The 22,113-nt window shown below is 41.2% G+C and overlaps 1 protein-coding gene across 2 annotated transcripts in view; it reads right to left on the reverse strand.

The window, feature by feature from the left end:
* Nucleotides 1-22,113, reverse strand: part of SMG6 (SMG6 nonsense mediated mRNA decay factor) — a 217,320-nt gene that overhangs the window by 136,191 nt on the left and 59,016 nt on the right. The gene's annotated exons all lie outside the window — the stretch shown is intronic.

The raw sequence follows: 22,113 nt of genomic DNA on the forward strand, positions 1-22,113 counted from the left end.
CGGTGCACTCACTGGCTGAGTGCCTGTCACGAAAAAAAAGACAAAAAAAAAAAAAAAAAAAAAAAAGATATAATAATTAAAGCTGCTATTTATTGAACCCTTACTATGTGCCAGGAAGAGGAGTAGGGCAGGAGGGCAGGCAATATGTAGAAATATGAGCAGAAAGAGGGCTTTCCTGATTTCATTCCCTTTTGCAGAGCTGTATCCTTGTCCTCAAGTTCCTTGTAGTGCATTTCCTTTCTTGCTTAAGTTATTTCAAGATGGTTCTTGTTATTTTCAAATACTCTTAACATACAAGGTAAAGAAGAAAAAAAAGAATAAAATGGGGTTAGCATTTGTCAAAACTCATCAAACTGGGCCGGCCCCGTGGCTCACTTGGGAGAGTGCGGCACTCGTAGCGCCAAGGCCGCGGGTTCAGATCCTATATAGGGATGGCCAGTGCGCTCACTGGCTGAGCGTGGTGCGGACAACGCCAAGCCAAGGGTTGCGTTCCCCTTCCCGGTCCAAAAAACAAAAAAAACTCATCAAACTGAACACTTAAAATCTGTGCATTATTGTTTTATATAAACTGAACTTAAAAGTAGACACAGTGAGTTCAAGACAGCCTGAGTTTATGGAGGACACCAGTCCGATAACAGAAATATTGTGCATAGGAGGAACCATTTTGGTGGGGCAATAGATGACCTGGTGCACTGCCCAGATTCCCCTCCAGGACTAAAGCATCATTCCCCCAGCTGCTGGGAATGCTGGCAGTGGCAGCTCAGTTGAGTCCCTCTCCCCCAGACTTGGTCTCAGCTAATAAAGGCGCCTCCCCATTGTCACTCTACTTTCCCAAATCCAATGACTGGTTGGTGAGGAGGGAGAGGGCAGTCAAAGATTTAACCCCTTTTGCCCAACTTGGGACTACTCTGAAGCGCTAGCCCAACTCTACAGCTCCCTATAGTACTGGCTAAAGCCTCTGTTACAGCTGCAGTACAATTCAACTTCTCCCTCTGCCCCAATCCTGCTTCCTTCATGCCTCCTCAGGTGTCGACCCTGAGAGCATTCTCTAACCAACTGCCTGTGTGCAAATCTCCATCTTAACAGTTTGCTTCCTAAGGAACCTGACTTGCAACATGTGAGAAACAGGATGAGTCAATTTTGAATAAGTTTGAGATAGCAGGTAAAAATGTTCAATAAGAAGTAAGAAACGTGGGCTAAAGCTCAAGAAAAAGATCAGGGCAGTAAAGAGATCTGGGAGTGATCCACATAGAAATGACAGTTGAAACCATGAAATTTTACCATATCCAATGGGGAAAGAGGAAGAGGAGGGCCAAGGTAATAATATATTTAGTAAATGCTGATATTTGGGATGTTGGACGAGAAAGAGAAGACCCAGCAAACAGGCAGAGAGGAAGGGGAGAACAAAGAGGACATACAGAAAGCATTTCCGGAAAGTCTGCAGTCAACAATAGCAAAAGCTACCCCTGACCCCAAAAAAGTAAGAACATATAAAGAATGCTTAACAAACCCTTGCTAACTGAATTGAGTGGGACACATGGCCTGCAGGATGCTCAGTTTTTGTAGGGTTGTCTTCAGCAGCACTGTCTATAAAGGCAGGTACAGAACCTACCTCAAAATGCCCTGGAGCAGAATCCACTACTGTTAGGCTGGTAAGCAAGGAAAAACTGAAATGGCATAATACGTACACTGACGAGAGCCAAGACACAGTTCAGCTGCTGAGCAATCTGGAAGAAAGCCCCTTCTAAAAGGCTTCTTTCAAAAGCATTCCCAGGGATCTCCTGAACAAACAGATGGGATCCTTAAGAAAGATCACTGTCCTTACAGACCAAATTTCAAGCTCAGTCAAACCCAAAGACTTTCAAGTAGACAGATCTGATTCTAATACCTTTTTTTTTTTTTTTTTTTTTGGCATCAGACCATAGGTATAAAAGGGAGAAGTGAGGTAATTATTTACAACATTAGCAACATCATCGCTGCTTTTGATGCAATAAACAAAGCCTAAAGAAAATAGCAAACCACACAAACAGGTCTTAATTGACCTCTAGTCTTGGCTGGAGTAAAAAGAAAGAATTTACCTTCTACGGATAGAAGGAATTTACCTTCTGTTCCTGTGCCCAACACAGCTACACAATATTCTTCACTGACTCACTGACTTTCCCTGTTTTCTTCTGGGTGTGGCTGGGGATCCCCACATCCACATCTCTTGCCCCAACTCCTCCTGCCCAACCTGCAATCAAAGGCCAAAAGGCACAAAGCGTCACAGACTCCCCAAGAGCCAGTGTGGCTATATTTCCTGCAGAGATCTGAAAACCTGTTAGAGTTCCAAAAGTCAGCACCAATTTCAAATCTGATCAGCATCTCTGAAAGTCACAGTTATCATACAGCTGAATAAAACAGTTTTTCATAAATTTAACGCCAGCATGTCTGTGTTTGGAAACTTTGAAAATACATGTTGTATGGTTTACTGCACTGGAAAAGGTGCCAACAGAGTTTCAAAGGAAGGGAAGTGTATAACTGTTTCCTTTCAAATGCATTTTCCAATGGGATCCATTCAGGGAAAAGGCTGGAACTAACTAAAACATTATTAAAAACTGTTATGGAAAGAGACAGGGAGATGGAAAAAGATAGACCCAAAAAAGTGAAATACATAACCAACAGTGAGACAGACATACAAGGCGAAAGAAAGGGGATCTGGGCAGAGAGACAGGTTGGATAGGGAAATGGGGTGAGATGGAGTTTTGTCTGGCAGTCACTGTTCGTGGTTTCATATTGTTGCAGATCAATCGATCAGGACCGCAGTGCTGCTGGCCCAGTGGCACAAGACAAACCACAGAGTTGGCTTCAAGTTCTGCACTTGCGAACTGCTGACCTTCAGTTTTCAAACCAAAAATATTCTTTGGGAAACAGTAATACCAGGTTCAGTCCAACCAGTCAGGCAAAAACAAGGACTACTAACCTGAAGTAACACCCTATTCAGTTACATCAGGCACCAACCCTTCAGAATCAACAACCAGGAAGTCTGCAAACCTGAAACCACACCCTACCAAACTAACTCCAGATTCTGACTCAACCAACTAGGCAATGATAACCAGAAATGCTAGAACAAGTGACATGGTGTTTCAAAGTTGGCTTAACCAGAACCTACTCAAGTGGGAAGGCCAGTCTTTGCTCACAGAGCCAGAAATATAGCAATTCTTTCTGAGGTCACATGTGCATGACTCCAGTGGAATCTGCATGCAATGCTTAGGGCAGGGTTTGGCACTGCCTCACAAAGCCATTACACTTCTACACAAAGAATTAACAGTTTGTAGTGAGTGGGTTTTTTTTTGTTTTGTTTTGATTTTTGCTAAATTCATCTGAGCTAGGGTGATACTAAAATTTGTTGACTAAAGTGGGATACTTCTGCGCGTGAAAGGGTGTGCTATTAATAATTCATAAACAGGTTTTATCCCTGGGCAAACAGGACTTACAGTCATCCTAGCCAAAGCCATGCAGCTTTTCCCTTCCCTAGGTCAGTATTATAAAATTTTAGCTCAGAAGAATCTTTTTTAAAAGGCAAAACTGCTCCTGATTAGTGCCAAAGCACTTTCTTTTTGAGCTTCTCCAAGGGAGAGGTAAACAAATCAATTAAGTTAACTGCAAAAACTAACAAGAAAGATTGAGCTGACAATCAGGATTCTGGAGGAGCTCAAAATTCCAGGCAGCAGCTTCAGGGGAAAAGGGAAATGTGCCACAGATGGAGCTGCTGAGGCTGATCCACCAGGCCTCTCAGTGCTAGGCCCTGATGCCTCGTCCAGCTTCAAACAGCCAAGTGTAGGGCGGGCAGACCTTGGTGCGAGTTTGCTGAGTTCCAGGCCATCATTCTTGAGGGTGTAATAACCATGGGCTGTAGCACACATGTTGAGGGATGAGGGAAAAAAATAAACAGAGAGACAAAAGAATGAAGATGCACTGCCAATTTCAATTGTGCAGCTTTTATTTTTAAATGCTTATCAAGCTGAGAGAGAGCAGAGTTCTTGGAAAACAAGGTTTCCTTTTTTCCAATGCCAGCGTAAAACACCCTCAAGGACGGGCACTGCACAGACTGTAACAACAAGGAACGTGGCTCTGCATCCTCTGAGCAGCACAGTCCGCCATGGGTCCCACGCTGCTCTGATTTCGGCTCAGCTGAGAACTCAAAATAACAGGCCTACTGCCTCTGGTAAAAACTGCTCGTTTTAAATTTTTTATTAATCTCCAAACTGGCTGTGTTAGAATTACAGCCCATTACCCACGAACTCTCTTCACTAATAAAATAAATTTGTAAAAGACCTAATTACTACTTTTACTGAACTGCACTACTTGGGGATCAAGTACAGGAAGCTGAGGGCTCAACCAGTTGTCAGCCAAGGGATGATGGGGGGAGATCAGGGGAGGACATAGAGTCACCAGCAGGGGAGAACATAAGGTTCAGAGACAAGCCTCAGAGCCCATGCCCAAAAAGAAACAAAAGGGCACTAACCCCGTTTTTGTTCTGAACAGCTCCATGAGGATCCGTGCCATCACGGCACTTTGGGAGGCCTGTCACGAGTTACACAGGCCTGTGCTGCCCACGCCCCAGCTCAGCAGAAAAAGAGAATTGCAGTCCAAGACAGATGGATCCCGCCAGGACTCTCAGCAGAGAGCCTGGAGAGTCTGACCACTAAGAGAACAACTAATCTTCCCACCTATCCTACTCTATCCCCCCTCACAATCCAGGCCCCCAAAGAGGAAAAACAAGCGACAAAAGCAGGCAATTGCACAAGGGCTATATCTTGAAGGCAAGGAGGACTGCAACAACTTCTGGGCTGTGCCAGCACCTCATCCCAGAACACTGATTACAAAGCTGGGAATGGTTACTCACACGCTGAGCCAGTGACCCAGGGACGCTGCTGAGAAGACTGACTAGAAACCAGCAGTCAACTCTGACACACTCATTTATAATAAGAGATGTGTATTAAACAAATTAGTTCTTAAGCAAACTTAAACAAAAAGTAAGGGCAAAACATGACTGTCATTCTTAACTGCCCACACAGAATCCACCTAGCCAAATCCCACGTGTCTCTCAGACTTTGATAAATACTCTCTCTCCTCCAGAGAACATGAAAAATCAACTATTGCCAAAGTATCTCTCTTGTCAAGAAACCTGATAAGAAAACCTGCTACAGCAGGTGAGTTAAGCCTGTAGTGGACATCCCTTTTGGGGATGATCAGACTGGAACATAGTATTTCATGGAGGCAGAGGGGTCTGCAGTTACTCTCTGCATGCCACATGTCTAACCCTGAAGAACTGAGGAATGCTCTCAACAGGAAAAACACAGCAGCAACTGCTGCGATACTGAAGCCACAGCTCCATGGGCCCCTGGAGCCTCTCAAACTAAGCTGCCAGCTAGGGAGCTAACACTAGCTTTGGATAAAACACAGCTCTGGTAGAGTAATTAATTTTTTTCTTAACTAGGATTACATTAATTTTCAAGGACTAATGGAGACCAGCTGTAAAGGGAAGAGCGGCTGCCGATGCACAAAGGCACTTGCGCGCACAACATTATAAACACACACATACGCGCGCACACACACACAGAGACCTATAAAAAGGATCCACTATAACAGGATATTTTTAGTTTCTACAATGCTGCACTAAAAATACAGCCCCGGCTGATACATCATGGCAGAACTATTCTCTCTCTGTCCCTTCAGGAACAGTTTAATACATTTATTTTTGTTTCCTTTTGCAATGGTCAGAGTAGAGAGAGAAAATAGCAACTCATTGATAAGAGGAAACGAGAGAGACATGAAAAATTGAAAACTACCTAAAAACTCATGGAGAGGTTTATTTTATTAGTTCTTAATAAATATCTTGCAGATTTCCTCAGGAAATACACCAGATCACATGTAAAATAGTTTGATACTGATGTCAACTGCATCAACATATGAAGTCTATTAGGGTGAAGCCGCAGCAGGGTGATCAGCGTGCTGAAAAACTCCACAGTACTTGGGGGGGGGGGGATCTCACAGCCTTCCAAATTCTTCGAGAGGTAAAAAAGTCAGCCAAGACGCAGAGAGAGAGAAAGAAAAAAAAAAAAAAAAAAAAAAGATCCCACATCCTGCTTTCAGCTGCCAGCAATGTGAAGTGCCCAGAGATTAATTCTACGTCTGGCCTGGAAATGTGACTTTAAAGCATGGGGCGGGGGGAGTTGGGGGGAGGGTAGAGAGGAGGAAAGAGCAAAGAGAAGGGCAGGCTAACTGAGGCTGGCAGCAGGCCACCAACCCCCTCTTGAACCATGTTTCAATGTAGACAGAAGTAAACCCCAATAGACAGCAGCGCCTTGGCCTGCCAGGGCCTTACACCAGCTGCAGCGCATCTCGCTTTCTCCACTCAGCCCCAAGTGCAGATGTTCCCTACAGCATCACTTCCGCTAGACTTTCTTTTAAAGAAATAGCACACATATGTGGAAGCATTTCCACCCTTTCCCAACAGAACTCTTTGCTCTTAGGGGCCTCGAGCAAGGTAGAAACTCTGATGGCAGGTACCACTATAGCTCAATGAGCTGCTCCAGTCTCCCTTAGAAAGGAGCACCCATGAGCTAAAGAGCAATTAATAGGACTTTATAAATTTGGCTTTCTCTTGTCTTCAGAGAGAGAGGGAAGTCCCCATAGTTTGGGGCTAAGAAAAGAGGAAAGAAAATATGCTGAAGATTTTAATACTGGTTTCTCAAAGCAATCTGCTGTAGCATTATCATCTCAAAGAGGTTCTGATGATTTTATCATCAGGTAAGCCTTAAAGAATTTTTTAAAGTACAATCCCAACACATGGACATTTTACCAGGCACGATTACCTGGCTACAAGAAAGACAATTTTTTTTTTTAAATTAACAATTTTTTAATTTTGGGGGACGCAGCTAGCCAATACAGGAATCCAAAGTCTTGACTTTGGTGTTATCAACACTGTGTTCTAACCAAGTGAGCTAAAACAGGCCAGCCCTAATTTGTTAACTTCTTATTTGCCTAAACTCATTTTATATACTTCCAGACCCTAGTAAATCAATCAATCAATCATTATTGATCAAATACCTAATTTTATTTTATTTGGGGGCGGGGGCTAGCCAGTACGGTGTTACAAGGCCATGTGCTAACCAACTTAGCTAACCAATTAAGTACCTAATTTTAAAGTCAGCCTTGAACACTGTTAGAGATTTGATACAATATCAGTCTCTTGTCCCCATGGATAAATACTCTACTTGAGGGATCTTTGCATTTTATGAAGCAAAAATAGTTGCATTTTCAAGAATAGCTGAATATTCTCTAGTTGTCCTATTAGGTTGTCAGTTCTTCTGGAATGAAAGAAAAGTTAGTAGAATCAGCAATGTCAAAAGAAAACAAGGCTGTTGGTAAACCCTAAAAGCCAGAGTTGCTTCTTTTGAAATTCAAGTTCAAGAGAGGAAACAGAATCTTCCCTTAAGGGAAGGAGAAAAATACTGGCAATCAATTGAAATACACTATTGTGGGTAAGTTTAATTCAACATTTATTAAATGTCTTCCATGCACAAGGTACTAGATATACAAACGGGCTTGTGTTTAAGTAATCTGCATGATATAACAAGTAGATATCAGAATTAGAATCTCTATCTAACTTCAAATATTTCTTTTTTGTCATTACAATTTTTAAAAATACATTTCTTACTATTAAACGATTGTGATCATTACAGAAAACTACAAAAATACAGAAAAGGCAAAAGAAAATTTAAAACACTCATAATTCCACTATCTTAGAGAATCATGGTTAAGTTCTGATGTGTATCTACCAGTCTCTTTAAATTCATGTATGTATAATATGTATTATTTTACATAAATGTGATCAATTGCAAAGTTCATAACCATGAGACCACATGGCCTTCACAGAAAGGAGAGATCACATTTTTGGCAGCTGATCTACTTTCCCCCATCCTTCCAAGAGTCAACCATTCAGAAAACAGAAAAGCCATGATTTGATTCTCCATACCGGGCAGGCTACATGTATTCCATGCCCACATCCCTCTCTGAGTTCCTTAAAGCAAAGAAACTTCAAAAACATTATGTCCTACCCCCCTCCTGCACAATCACCCAGCTAGCAAAGCTAGCCAAGTACACCAACTCACTTCACATACAACAGAAATGCTGCCTTCAGCACACCTTCCACAGTGTTTCAAAAGCCAAAGAATACCAATGAAAAGGGCCACCAGAGATTATGGGAAACACCTGTATCCAAACGCTAGCTGAATCTGGTCCCATGAGGTGGTGCTGCGTGAGCACCAACTGGCACAGCCTACTCCCTTCCTGTTCAGCTCCAATAGAAAGTCTGACTCAAGAGCTTTTACTCCAAAATAGAGAGGTACTTCTCCCATAACTTTCGGTTACAGCACAGACGATTCATTCATTAGTCAAAATTGGATAACCACAAGACAATCATATTCTTTTCTTCCTGAAATGGCAAGCCAACAAAACTACTCACCTACATGCCCATCCCAATCTTCCAAGCTTGAGCTACTCCCAGCTGGCAAGTTTTCATCTGAGCTGAGGTGAAAGGTTTAACCTTGATAATGTAGTCCAGGACGACTTCAGATCTACTCTTACAACATGTTGCTGTATTATTTAATTAAGCATGTAGGACTCCTCATATCTCTTACCAACTGGATAAAATTACCCAACAAATGGTGCTAGAATTCCTTCCAGCTGATGGAGATGAAAACACATTTGCATAGCTAGTTAGAAACTTCTCCACTGGCGAGACCTTTTTAAACTTAAGAACAATGGAATAAATCACAAAGGAAAAGAATGACATATTAAACTATATAAAATTTTAAAACTTCTATACATCAAAAAAGCCATAAACATAATAAAAAACCAAGCACCTAATAAGAAATAATTGATAAATATAGCAAGGACTTACGATATGTACTATCTAAAAAGCTCAAATGAATCGATAAGATACTAGGCTAAGCCCTTTCCATGAATGCTCATGTCTCTGACCTCATGCTGTCCCCAATCCAGGCTCCAGGCAACTATGCGAGGTGCCTTTGGAAAACCCCAGAGCACAGTGGCCAAGGTTCACATTGGCCAAGTCATCATGTCCATCCACACCAAGCTACAGAACAAGGAGCATGGGATTGACGCCCTACACAGAGCCAAGTGCAAGATCCCTGGCTGCCAGAAGATCCACCTCTCAAAGAAGTGAGGCTTTACCAAGTTTAATGCAGATGAATTTGAAGAAATAGTGGCTGAAAAGCAGCTCATCCAGTGGAGAGGGAAAGAAAATGGGAGGGGGGGGAGGAGAGAAAAGGGGAGGGAAAGGGGGAGAGGGAGAGACACTAGGTAAGAATAGAAAAAGCAAGCAAAGAGCGAGACTACACAGAACTATAAATGGTTAATAAAACAGGAAAAAATACTCATTCTTACTAGTAATCAAAGAAATGCAATTTAAAACAAGATAGGTTGGAAGACAGTTTAGCACTTTCTTACAAAACTAAATACATTCTTACCATACGGTACAGCAATCGACTTACCCAAAGGAGCTGAGAACTTACAATCACACAAAAACTGTACATGAATATTGGTAGCAGATTTATTCTTAAGTGCCAATACTTGGAAGCAACCAGGATGTCCTTCAGTAGGTAAATGGATAAATTGTGGTACATCTGGATAATGGAATATTATTCAGTGTTAAAGAGAAATGTGCTATCAAGTCACGAAAAGACACAGAGGAACCTTAAATGCATATTACTAAGTGAAAGATATCAACCTAAAAAGGATACATACTGTATGATTTCAACTATATCACTTTCTGAAAAATGGTAAAACTATAGAGACAGTAAAAAGATCAGTGGTTGTCAGGGGTTGAAGGAGAGGGAAGGACGAATAGGCAGAACAGAGGATTTTTAGGACAGTGAAACTAATCTGTATGATACTATACTGGTAGATACATGTCATTATACATCTGTTAAAACCCATAGAATGTACAACACCAACAGTGATGTAAACTATGGACTTTGGATGATGATTTGTCAATATAGGTTCATTGATTGTCACAAATGTACCACTCTGGTTCCAGATGTTGATAGTGAAGGAGGATGTACGTGTTGGGGGGTGGGGGATGACATGGGAATTTTCTGTACTTTCCGTTCAATCTTGCTGTGAACCTAAAACTGCTCTAAAATATAAAGTCTATTTAAAAAAAAAAAAAAACAAATTTTCTTCTATCATTTATTCAGCAAATATATAAAGGCCTACACTGGCCAAGGACAAAAAAAAATTTTAAATGCTCAATGCCCACATGAACGTGGTTGGTGGGCATTCTCAAACACTGCTGATGAGTGTAAGCTGGTACAATTTCTTAAGAGAGTAACCTAGCATCATGTATCAAAAGTGTTAAAAGATTTCAAATCCTGTAACCCAACAACTGAGCTTCTAAAAATATATTCTAATAAAATAATATGAAATGTAGACAAAGGCTTTATGTACAAAGATGTTAATTAGAGCATTATTTTTAATACCAAAAACCTGAGAGAAAATGTCCAAAAACAGGATAATGATTAAATGAATGTTAACATATTCATGTGAGAACATTAGTCAGCTATTACAAGCATTTACAAAAAATTTTATAGCTCTGAATACTTACAGTAAGTGAAAATAGTAGAATCAAATATTTCACATTCAGTACCTTTTCAACTGTGTAGAAAACCCTTGAATATTCATACATAATATAGGAAGGAATGTCATTGCCAGGAAGATGGTTTACAGGTGGTTTCCACTTTCTTCCCTATCTTTTTTAGTACTCTCAACAAAACCCAAAATGTTAAATTTTTTAAAAACTTAGTTTACATAAACAGGACAGAGATGCCCAGTAAGGTGAGAGTAACAATACAGTAAATGAGTACAGAAGGAGAAATAAGAGCATTTATGGGCAGGAAGAAAGGACAGAGAGTAAAAGATGAAAGATTTGGGAGACCAGAAAGGACAGAACTTATGTTGTTCTAAAGAAAGTTTGCTTTACACAGACCTAAAGGTATTGACTTTAGGACTAACAGTAAACACCAAAGCACATTTCATGTACTTTTTAATGTCACGCTGGCCGGTTGGTTCAGTTGGCTAGAGCACAGTGTTGATAACAACAAGGTTGAGGGTTTGAATTCCCTTACTGGCCAGCTGCCAAAAAAAAAAAGAATGTCAAGATGCAAAACATGCATTTGGAAATTACTCTTTCAGGAAAGTAATTAAACAAAAAACAAGGAAAAAACAAAAAACAAGAAAAGACAGCAGAGTTATGAGCAATAACCCAGTTAACAAGTGCTCCTGACCTTGCCATTCAACCTTCATTGCCCAGACTGACTTTCTGACAAAACTATTCTTTGACTTGAACTCGGTTCAACACGTTTACTGAGAACTTACAATGGGCCAGGTACTGCTCTAGATGCTCACACCAGTGGAAAAAACAGGTCAAAGATCCCTCTCTGCAGAGAGCTTACTTTCTTGCAGCGGAGTAGTAGAGGGAAAGTAAATAAACATATTCACAACAGGTAAGTAAGTTATCTGGTATTTAGAAAGAAAGTGAACAGGATGGGAAGATCAGGCATGCAGGGTGGGAGTAAAGTGCAGCAGTGTTAAAGGAGATGGTTGGGGTAGGCCTCATGGAGGTAATATTAAGCAAAGACTTATAGGAGGTAAGATGTTCACCATGCAGATAGCTGGACACACAACATTCCAAGTAGAGAAAACAGCTAATGCAATGCCTAAAGGTGGTAGAGGCCCCAGCTTATCAGAGGACCAGCCAGCAGGCTTGTGTGGCTGAAGCAGAGTAAGCAAGCCAGGGGGGAAACAGTAGTGAACAAGGTCAAAGAGAGGCAATGCAGGGGGTGGGAAGAGAGATCCACACAGGAAGGCTTTGTAAACACTATGGCTCTTACTCTCAGTGAAGTGGGAAGTCAGTGGAGGATTCTGAAGAGAGGAATGGCATGACGTGTGTGTGCGCGCGCACACGCATTTGTAAGACTGGGGGAAGGTAGAGAAACAAGAGAGAACACTTAGCAGTTTCAAGACTTTCTGGTAGAGAAACAAGAGAGAACACTTAGCAGTTTCAAGACTTTCTGGACTACTTTTCTTTCCGTGTTCTTTTATTTTCCTTTTTAAAAAGAAGTTTTATCCACAAGGGGTATTCAGGCCATGTTTGCAAAGAGGGTTTTTCTTTTCCAGTGAGGAACCTTGAAGAATGTGTCAATGGCCTGCAATTGTGTCCTTAGCAGGCATCTCAAAAACAACGATTACCAAATATTTCCCTCTCCTCATTGCCCTGACATGAGTTCTGGGCATCACCCTCTCTCAGGGGAGAGGTGAAAAGAGGTTAAGCAGAACAGACAATGATAACAGGATGACGTCACAGGTGTGCCTCAAAGAAGCCCACGGTGAGGTTACTTCATTACCACTCTACAGTGATTTACTCTACCCTGCCAACACCAGCTGGAAAAGGGATAGAGAAAGCTGACACAGCCTGAAGCCCTGGGCAGGCACTGTAAGATCTTTCTCTCTCCAGTCCCCAGTCAGCCCCTCCCCTCTTGCAACCACCGATCCTTGCCTCAGAAGCCAAAGTGTGAACAGCACGTGTCCGGAATTCAGAAACCTGCCCAGCAGTTGGAAATTCCCTACAGCGTGTCAATTGCTGCATCTGCTGTTGGCACTTGGGGCAAGGGATCACATGGGTATTTTCTGAACATAAGCTTCAAGATGGGAGTCATATCTAAAGAGGGGACTAAACAAGCCAGAAAACTCTAATTACAGTAAATACATTCCTAAATGTGACAATCTGCCTTCTGAAAAGGAAACAGACATACAGGCAAACCAAACAGCTCTAAGAACAGCAGTAGTCAAGAACAAAAGCACAGAGCACCCTGACTAATGGAAAGGATTTTATGGGCCAAACAGGGTTCACCAGATATGTAACGTAATGTAGCTGAAACAAGAAAGCACTCTTTTTCAGATCTCTAGCTCACACCCTTTTGGCAATAAATGGCTTCTATCACTTCAGCTGCAGGCTTCCCTTCCCTCCCTTTACCTTTCTTCCCTACCCAATTAGTCCTCTGAGTTGTACACATTGCATACCTCTTGGAAAAACTAAAAAATATGAGGCCATCTGCCACTTGCCTGTAAATAGGCAGGAGCCCTTGCCTCCTTGAATTTAAGTGCCCCAATCACAATGCTCACAGGCAGAGCTAAAACAAACAAACAAAAAAGCTTGGGTCTAATGGTAAAAGAAAAAAGAAATCACAGCAGTTCTACTAGAAATATGACAGGCAGATTAGATATCTACATCCACTCTCTGAACAAAACAACTAATTATCCTGAAAGAAGCATTTAAAAAATCTCTTTAGAAAGCATCAATGAGGGCCGAGCCTGTGGCGCACTCGGGAGAGTGTGGCGCTGGGAGTGCAGCGATGCTCCCGCTGCGGGTTCGGATCCTATATAGGACTGGCCGGTACACTCACTGGCTGAGTGCCAGTCACGAAAAAGACAAAAAAAAAAAAAAGAAAGAAAGCATCAATGAGCTAGTAAAATAAAAAGGAATACTTTGGTCAGGGATTGAGTAAAGACAGGAAACCAGAGAGGTAAGTGTGGCAATACAGCCAGCTTTTACCCTATGAACATTTGCTACCTGATGAACTTGACCTTTGGTTTCCAAGGCTTCATGGGTACAGTCAACATAAGAGGAAGCCCAAGCTCTATACCATAAAGCTGGGACCCCACAAGGCTACACCCAAGATACACCACTTCAGATTACAGAGTCTCTAAAATAACCATGTTTAATATATTTTAGAGAAATAAAAGACAAGCTCACAAATATGTTTAGGGAACAAGAAACTATAAAGCAAGTCAAAGTAGACTTGATAAAAAACAAAAATATCTTGAAATAAAAATATATAGTAATTAAAATTAAAAACTCAATGGGGTATACTTAACAGCAGTTTAGATATAGCTAAGGAAAGGTTCAATGAATTGAAAAACAGAGTTAAGAAAAGAATCAGGAATGTAGCACACACAAAAAAGTCAGAAAAATGAAAGAGAAGCTTAAGAGACATTAAAGACAAAGTCAGTCTAACATTTGTCCAGTCAGTCACAGAAGGAGAAGAGAAAGCATGGGTAGATGCAGTATTTGAAAAAAGAACACTAGGAATTTTCCAAAATTGATGAAAAAAATCAGCTTATACATACATGAAGCCCAACAAATCCCAAGCAGGAAAAATAAAACATAAATCCAAACCTAGACAAATCACTAAAACTGCAGAACATCAAAGATTTAAAAGTAATGGAAAGTACACATAGAGAAAGTTAGATTACTTTTAAAAGAGAAACAATTAAACTGATAAGCTCGCTTTAATCAGCAATAGTGAAAGCCCAAAGACAGTAAAATATCTTAAAGGGACTGAAGAAAAACAACTGTTAACCTAGAATTCTACTACCAATGAATACAGATCTTTTAGGAATAAGGAGAAAATAAAGCCTTTTCCAGACAAATAAAAAACTGAGAAAGTGTGCCATCTGAAGAACTTCACTAAATAAATTCTAAAGAAGGTCAGAAATGCACAAAAGAATGTAATAGTAAATATATGGGTGAGTCTAAACAAACATTTACTGTCAAAATAATAATAAAAACAACAAAAAAATAAAAACAACAATAATTTGTCTTATAGAGTTTAAAAGGAAAAAAGAATCAATATACATGACAACAATGGCATATAAACTGGGAAGATAAACTGGGAAGTGAATGAATAGAATTTAAAGTGTTCTGTGGTCCTTTTATTGTTTAGGAAGAGAATGATTAACTTCTGACTTTTGGCAAGGTAAGTATGCATGCTGTAATTAATTCCTAGGGTAACCACTAAAAAAACCCTAGTGTGCATGGGGAGAGGGGGTAAAATGGAAAAAATAATCCATCCAAAAGAAGGTAAGAAAGAAGAAAAAAAAGAACAGGCAGGAGAATGGGAAAGCACTTGGAGAAAATATATGCAAAACATATATCTGATCAGGGGCTTATATCCAGATTATATAAAGAAATCTTAATAATAAAGACAAACGTCTTTTTTAAAAAATGGGCAAGAGATTTAAACAGACACCAAAGAAGATATAAAAATGGCAAATAAGCACAGGAAAAGTCACTCATCCTACATCATTAGGGAAACACAAATTAAAAGTGAATGACATAGCACTGCCCATCTACTAGAATAGCTAAAATAAGAAAAGACTGACAATACCAAACTTTAGCAAGGATGTAAAGAAAGTGCTCACACTGCTGGAGGGAATGTAAAATGGTCCAACCACTTTGGAAAACAGTTTAGCTGTTTCTTATAAAGTTAAACATACCATATGACTGAGCAAATCCACTCCTAGGTATTTACAGAAGAGAAATGAAAATATGTCCACAAAAAGTATATAGATATTCATGGCAGCTTTATTCATAATAGCCCAAAACTAGAAATAACCCAAATGTTCATCAACAGGTAACTAAATAAACAAAACTGCAGTATATCCATGTCTCAGTAATACAAAGGAATGAATATCAATACATGTAACAACTTGAATAAATCTCAGAAACATTATGCTGAGGAAAAGAAACCAGATAAAAAAAGAGTACACACCATGTAATTCCACTTATATGAAATTCTAGAAAAGAAAATCTAACATACGGTGACAGAAAGATCAGTGGTTGCCTGGAGCCAGGGGTAGGGGTGGAGATCAATTGGGATGGGCACATAGAATTTTGGGGGACGACAGAAATGCTCTGTATCTTGATTATGATGATTAGTTACTTGGGCATATAAATTAAACAAACTGAAATACATGCTTAAAATGGATGCATTTTATCATATATAAACTTTTACCTTAATAAAATTAATTTTAAAAAATAGGATAGTATATAAAATCGAAATATACCAATAATTACAATAACTGTTAATGAACTCAATGCTCATAATAACCCCAAAGAGAAAACAACCCAAATGGCCATCAACAGAAAAATGAATAAAGTAACAAATGAATAAAATGTAGTATTATAGCAATGAAAATGAATGAACTATGATATCACACATCAACATGGACAGAAATCACAAACATTACTGAAAAAAAATAAGCCAGAGAGAAAAGAATATAAATGGTATGATTAGCATTCTTCCACTTAATATGCAGGATAAACAAAACTATGCTTTATTTAGAGAGAGATATGTACTTAGATGATAACACTATAAAGAAAAGAAAGGGAATGAACTGCACAGGTCAGGATGACAGTCACCTGTGTTGGGGGAGGCGGACAGGAAGCTACAGCTACAGTGAGGATGGAGCACACAGGGAGCATCTGACACACTGACCATGTTCTAATTCTTAACCTGGGTGGTGGTGTGGTGGTGGTTCCACGTTTACTTCCTTTATCCTTCTTTCTAATATTTTATACTCTCATACTCTTTTCTATATGAATGATACATCCACTTTCCTCTCAAGCCAAAAAAAGAAGCACAGTCTCTTCTAAGAATCACATATGAGAGCTGGCTGGTAAGCTCAGTCGGGCGGAGTGTAGCCTTGGAACACCAAGGTCACCGATTCGAATCCCAATACCGGCTAGCCACCAAAAAACCCACAAAAGCCAAAATAAGAATGGCATGTGAAAAGCCTCTTTTCTAAAAGCAGAGGGACACTAGAAATGATGGTGAAAATAAAAAAACAATGATTCTAAAAAAAGTCCCCCCCGCCCCTTTTTTAAGAGACACTGCATATCCCAAACAAAGAAAAAGACTGAATGTTTCTTTGACCAATTGGTTGTGAACAATAATTTTCACTGTGAGACAGATTCCCCTCCACCTATGACAACAGTAAATAAGGACCCCAAACAGCCCTGATTTGCCCAAATCATAGCCTTCTGTCAATTTATTAACTGTGACCCCACCTGAGTCTCAAGACGTTGGAAGAATTCCGACTCTTCCCAGCTCTCTCACCTCTACTTCTCTTCCTCTTCTATTCTCAGATCACATTCATGGATCACTTTCCTCACCAAGAATAGCAGACTGCTCAGATTCAGGGGAAATTTTCCAAAGAAGCTTTTATATCTTCTGATATAGAGGGAGGATACTTGGGACCTGGTGTAATTCTCTAGCTGTGCAACCTTGCTTAAGTTACTTAACCTTTCTGATATGTTTCTCCTCATCCATGAAACAGTACACAATATCTGCCAAGCCTGTGTCAGAGGGCTGACAGAAGAATCAAATGAAAACATGTGTAGTAACTATAAAGTATCACTGTGTATTATCAAAGCTGTTGATATTGTCATTACTGGTGACACCCTCTGAAAACTACAATTTCCCCAGACCAACATTTACACAGTTGGTTAGGGTCTGAAGTGGAACTTGTCCCCTCCCTTCCCCCACCAAGAGAACACACCAGCTTTCTCTGCATATTCAATACACAGTCCGTACCTGGCCTCAGTACTCAGTACCCCACCCGCTCCACCCCCTGCCAAGCTGTATATTTAGAATTTTACTCCTCAGGAAAATTTTAGAAAGAGCTCAGAAAAGGTAGCTGTAAGACCCGCTGCCAAAATTCCTCCAAATAATGTTTCTCCTTCAGAATAAGTCCATCATGGGGCAAAAAAACAAATTGAGAAGCTATAAAATGGCAACAGAAATGAAATATATAGCTCACATGAACCACTGGGCAAAGATAGGATATTGCACTTGTGCACTGCACAACAAAGCAGTCATGGACACCAAACCACATTGTTGTTATCTTGGGACAAAAACGAAGACCATTTCTTCAACCGATATAAGAGGCTTACTTTTATTTGATATGACTGAATTTTCCCATTTCTTTAGCTTTTTTTAACTGCTTCTCCTTCCCCAGCTTAAAGTAATAGATTCATTCTGAAAACAAGGACCCTGGAAAAATAGGTAGGTCCCTCGATACACACACTTCTTTAACTTTTTCTTCTCTTCCAGGGAACTATGTATGGCTAGATCCATAAGCACAGACTGCAGAGGGAAGAAGTCTGCGCTAAGCAGCCTGTTGATAGTTATATCTCCTCCACAGGGACTGAGTACAAAGCTTAAGGATACATCCTCCTCTGGCTTGCCTTCCAAAGCCTAACCTATTCTGACCTCTGGATCTTTTCCTCATAATAGTTGTTGGCCACACTGGCACTCTCTTTGTTAATTTATTCTAAACTGAGGCATCCCAAAACTGAAGGTCAGGTAGCATTGATTACCTGTAGAAATCTACCCATAGATCCTTGCAGAGAAAAAGCCCAAGGGCTTCTACCACCAGAGAGACAGAAGGAAGAAAGCAAGGGACAGTTTACACAGCTAAACTCAAGTCTAACCACTTATGAAAGGTGGATTTCCTGTACAACTGTTCTGACAAGCAGAGGATTAGGCACTTCATACATTCTGCTTGGGTAAGAGACTCAGACAGAAGTGAATTGTCACAGGGATGCAAATTGCTTTTCTGAAGGTCTCTAAGGTTGTTGTATGCTGGAAGACAAAAGAAATTTTGGTTGTGAACTGAACTTCTCAACTTGAGTGAACTCCCCCACACAACAATGAAATGAAGCATCCCACACTTATGGGTTAAAGCTCTATCAGTCCTGTTTTGACAGCTGTAGCTCTATCCCTCTGGAGACCCACATGCGGCACTCTCTCTACCTCTTGTAACACAGGATTACTAACACCATAGAAGCAAGCATAAATGATAATGAAAGGAATGCCAGTCTAGCTCTACCTCAATCTCAGACCCCAAATGTTCCCTAAGAGCAGGCAATACCAAGAACACATGCAAGAGGTGTCTCTTGGGTGCCCTCTTGCTGCCACCAGGGCTTTTCCGCAAGGCTGAAATGAATGTATACTCTATGAACTGGTAGAGGAGGAAAAAGAGGGGGACAGGGCACAGAAAAGGGAAGTTATTTCAGTGGTGGCCAATGAGTAACATCCAAGGATTTATAGGAAGTATAATCCAATAATAGAGTAAAATAAAACAGTGTGTGCTTGAGATGATTTTGATTCCATGAATTATAAAACACAGTTTTTAAAAGAAGAGAACAAGAAGGGGAGGGAGAAGGTGGGAGGGGAAGGCCAGATCGGAGCAAATTGGGCACAGATGGGGGATGTACTGGGGTTTCAGTGATGCCCTAACACAAATGTTGCTTCAATTATTTCTCTTTAAGAAACTAGAGTTTTATTTCCTTAAGTTACAGAATATTTAAAAAATTAAAATTCTTGGAGTGCTTGTGGTTTAGATCAACACTTCGCCCTCCAGTATCACGCCAGCCAATCAGATGGCTACTGAAGTGTTAAATACTGAAGCACATGGAAAGGCCCTCTCTCCCTTCAAGCTTCAGAGATTACCAATTATGACGTCACTTTTGCAACTACCTATCACACCACCAGTTTTGAACATGGGCCAGGTAAGGAACACACTGCTCAATGAAAGCTGGCTTTCCCAGAACTGTGGACTGCCTCATCTATGCATTCAACAAATACTGAGTGCCTAATAAATACCAGGCATTATGCCAGGGCCCCCAGACATCCCTTGTCCCATCCCTCAAATTCATCTGTTCCCAACCACCTCAGTGTAGAGTATTAGGATTCTAGGTTCTCTGCAGTCCTACTGAAGTAGGATTTTGCAGAGGGCCCTTATAAGAGGAGGAGATAAAGGTCTCCCCACCAATAATCCTAAATTCATGAGTTTTAAGATCACTACTGAGACCTGTAAGTTTAGTTGGTTAAATGATATGGCATAACTCAACTTATCTGACCCTATGGGAAGGGTGGCAAATCTGAACTCACAACTTCTGCCTCCATGAGCAGGGTTGGCTCCAGGGAAAACCATAACCTAGGAAAAGGGGAAAGATGCCATTCTCTCCTCTAAGCTTTCTCCTCCATTTTGCTTTCTGCAGTGTCCAAAGCTTTTATATAGCTGTATGTCAAAGTAAAAAAGTAATCATACTAAAACGTTAGTAACAATATGATTTCCATCCCTGGACTACTGATATTATAAAAAGAGGATAGTTATACAAGGGTAACACTGAACACAAAAAAATGAATTATTCATGACAGCAGTAGAGGCATCAACAAAACACATACTTTTTAAGATAAGGGCCTCCCTGTTGCTCTCCAAATCATACTCCTTAGGTACCACTTCTATGGGGAAGACTCAGGCACAGATTGAGAGAATATGGACTGCTTAGTGGGCCACAAGATCACTTCTGTTTCAGGTTGGAATGCTCCTTTTCCACAGAGTCCAGAAACTGACATATGCAAACACCCACCCAGAAGGACATGTCCAAGAAGGAACAGAAAGAAAAATGATGGCCCAGATGTTCCGTAACTTGCAGTGATTGCCAAATCACCATAGACCCCAAGCACTTGGAAGGCCCTTGCTTCCTGGTTTCAGACAGACAGGGACCTGTGGCTGGGTGGTGACTCTGACAGCATGCAGACTGGCTTAGAGAGAAACATTAAAAAGGGCACTGGCTGACGGGACTTGGGGACTGAACATGCAGGGCTGATTTATCACTTCCTTACTCATAAAAATGTGATTCAAACTGCCGCTGATTAGTGAAGGATTTAAATCTTTACCCTCTTCCCAACCCCCTTCCCTCTCCACCCCCGACACAGATGCTGCTACTCAGCCACAACACCCCCTTCTTGCCACTGTCCGTGCAATCACAGCACAGGGGCCTAGAGAAGATGACTCATGTGCTGGGAAATGGAAAAGTGCATCTTCCCACCAACCAGCCCTGCTGAGTGCTCTGCTCACCCCTCTCCCAATGGCAGCCCACACAGTAGGGTCTGGACGGCCGCCTCAGCTGCACACCGGGTACTTGGCAGCACATCCGCAGAGCTCTCTGTCCTAGTTGAGTGTTATATCCTGTGGCCCAGGCTGTTTTTCCTTGAAACACTCTCAGAGTCTCTGACCACCTCAGCTCATATGCCTCTTGGCTCCAGCTGCCTCATGAAGGTGAGAGCAGGATGAAGCCAGTAACGAGGGGTAGGGTCTCAAGTAGAGGCTTTTACATGTCTTTCCTGGTTAGAGGGTCCTCATTATGACTAAGCATAGCAAAGAGTCCTAGAAAAAGTACCTTGGCCTCAAATGGGGGGACCACCTATTTCCTTCTTTCTCTGTACTCACCATCTCACCTTTGTTTCACCCATTATTTTCTTAACCTTTAGTTGACAACAGGTACAAGAAAAAGTTGCACTGGTGGCCTATGAAAAGGCCAATGTAGTCCTTTTCCTGAAGCAGAAGTTGCTGAAAATAGATGCTTCCCAGGCAAGAGCTGCAGGTCCTTAACATTCACACCTACAGAGGCCACAGGTCATTTGATGCTGCAACAATACCTTGGCAGAGGCTGTAGCTCTGGGACAGGTGGCTCACTGAACTCTGTGGGTTGTTTCTAATGGGAGGCAGGAAAATGAATAGGAGGGTACCTCAAGAGGCCCCATTTCCAGAGTCCAGCAAGCTTCCTACTTGGTAGCAGAATCTCCCTCCCCTTCGGACTGCACAGCCTCACCAGGGCAACACTTTAGACTTTACTTCCTTTTCCTGGAAATCAGCACCGCTCCTGAGGACTTCATGCTTCCTCAGGGCTGTTTAACAAACAGCCATCTTGGGAATCACTAGCCAAGTTAAAAAAGGCACCTAAGCCTCTGCATTTTGCCTTCTGCTGGGAATTCTCAATACTGTAGCAGGCAGCACTGAGAGGAGAAAATCCTCTAGGATTCAGAGGTGACTGAAAACCCAGGCAGACTAGCAGAGGACCTTGCAGAGTCCCAGGAGGAGCCACATTTCAAGGGAAAGTGTGGCATACTCACTCATCAGGGAAGAAATTCTCCTACCACCGCAAGCTGAAGCATAACCCCCAAATACATATGGGAAGGGGAATAAATCAACTTCACGGAGAGAGAAAGCACTGAGAAAAGGTGCAATAAGAGAACCAGTGACACTCTGTCCAGAAACATAAGATCTATTTTACAATGGAGTCTCCATGGGGCAACTCCCATTTCCTGGCATTTCAGATAATAACCTTCTAGCCTT

Source organism: Cynocephalus volans, chromosome 10, assembly GCF_027409185.1.
Source record: "Cynocephalus volans isolate mCynVol1 chromosome 10, mCynVol1.pri, whole genome shotgun sequence".
Classification (NCBI taxonomy): Eukaryota; Metazoa; Chordata; class Mammalia; order Dermoptera; family Cynocephalidae; genus Cynocephalus; species Cynocephalus volans.